This window comes from Sinocyclocheilus anshuiensis, unplaced genomic scaffold (genome assembly GCF_001515605.1).
Source record: "Sinocyclocheilus anshuiensis isolate Anshui unplaced genomic scaffold, SAMN03320099.WGS_v1.1 scaffold583, whole genome shotgun sequence".
NCBI classification, from domain to species: domain Eukaryota; kingdom Metazoa; phylum Chordata; class Actinopteri; order Cypriniformes; family Cyprinidae; genus Sinocyclocheilus; species Sinocyclocheilus anshuiensis.
The window spans coordinates 474,959-476,691 of record NW_015551025.1 but is presented as its reverse complement, the minus strand read 5'-3'; the positions used below and the strand labels follow the sequence as shown (position 1 = coordinate 476,691).

Below are 1,733 nucleotides of genomic sequence, written 5' to 3'. Positions count from 1 at the left end.
GTTTTTGCTGTATCCCTTCTAGCCACAACAGTGTTTTTTGGCAGATGAGGTGGGGCAGTTTGCTAAAGGAACCGCCTGCTGCCTTTGCACTCCTCGCTACCCCTGTTCGGAGTCCGATCTCAGAAAAGCATGCTCTTGACGGATGCGAGCACTTCCAAAGACACCGCTGGGATTCGAACCCAGGATCTCCTGTTTACAAGACAGGTGCTTTAACGAACTAAGCCACAGCGCCAAAAGACACGCACTGACTCCGGGAGGGCGGCTCAGAGGATCGAGCCATCCAGCGGTGAGGCCAATGGTCCACGGGCCTGGCTCTGGACAGCTTAAAACAGCTTATTTACAACTTTCTGTTGCCGGAGTGCAACAGTGTGCAGTATAAGGCTTAACAAAAAGCCAAAGGCCACGACTCTGCTGGGACTCGAACCCACAACCTTTGAATAGCCTCATCTGGCAGTCTAGAAGTCCAACGTGCTATCCATTGCACCTGCCCAAGAGCCTGGAAGAGGCACATGAAAATTTCTCCTCTGGGTTTGTGCCTGACCAATGCTGAGAGGTCATACGCTCTGTGGGCAGGAAGGACAGGCCCTCAGGCCTATGCACAACAGCCCAGGCCATCATTCTTCGGCAGAAGCTGAGGGGAGGTTTGCAAATGAAATGTCCTACGGGCCTTGCGCTCGTCTGCAACCCCTTTGCATTCCGTTCTCGGAAAGTAAAGCTGGGCTCTCCTAGGAGGAGCCCGTGCTCTGCCAAAAGGCACTGCTGAGATTTGAACCCAGGATCTCCTGTTTACTAGACAGGCACTTTAATCAACTAAGCCACGGCGCCAGCTACAAGTACTATTTCTGGGAGGGCGAGTCAGAGGATCAAAGCATCCAGAGTAGAGGCCAGAGACTCGCGGGCAAGGCACTGGACAGCTTAAGAGTGTTTGTTGGTTAAGCCCAGCAGGGATACAGCAAAAACTGCTGGGTATGCGCACATCAATTTAACATTGTACAACAATAATTACTTTTTTGGCATTATTGTACGGGGTAGGTTTAGGGTTGGGGTACGTGTAGACATTAAAGGGGTCATATGATGCGATTTCAAGTTTTCCTTTCTCTTTGGAGTGTTACAAACTCTTGGTGCATAAAGCAGATCTGTAAAGTTGCAAAGACTAAAGTCTCAAATCCAAAGAGATATTCTTTATCAGCAAGCTCTTGACGTGGAAGAGGTGGATGAAATTTGGAGTTTTAAGGTTAAAAAACACATTATTTTCCACATACTGTACATTATCTCATCGGTCTGAAAAGCGAGGTGTGCTCTGATTGGCCAGCTATCCAGTGCGTTGTGATTGGCTGAATTCCTCAAGCGTGTGATGGAAATGTTACTCACCTTACCATATTGTGATGCCCTGTCTGGCCGGAGCGACGAGACAAAAACATTAAAACCCCATTATAAACGAGGCATTTGTTGCATCCAGTGGGGACGGAATATAATGGTATATACTGTCTTTTTACACGTTGCATCGCGCAGCGTAAACATAAAACCATGTCTGCATTTGTGATCAGAGAAATGACAAACAAGCGCTACTCTACACTGCTCAAACTTGTGTTTGAATTGTCAGTGGCAAATTCTTTAAATATAAAAAACGTACTTACAGTCTGTGAGTCAGAACAGCCGGCATTGTAGTGTACTCTACCAGGATCAGGAAACAGTCCTCCATAAAATGCGCTGGACACATTTGAATATTTGGG

The 1,733-nt window shown here is 47.4% G+C and overlaps 2 non-coding genes across 2 annotated transcripts; both read right to left on the bottom strand.

Annotated features, from left to right (window-relative positions):
• Nucleotides 1-158: 158 nt before the first annotated feature.
• Nucleotides 159-232, bottom strand: trnat-ugu (transfer RNA threonine (anticodon UGU)). The gene has a single exon. It is a non-coding gene; the product is annotated as a tRNA-Thr (tRNA).
• A 519-nt stretch (nucleotides 233-751) lies between these two features.
• trnat-agu (transfer RNA threonine (anticodon AGU)) lies at nucleotides 752-825 on the bottom strand. The gene has a single exon. It is a non-coding gene; the product is annotated as a tRNA-Thr (tRNA).
• Between the last annotated feature and the right edge of the window lie 908 nt (nucleotides 826-1,733).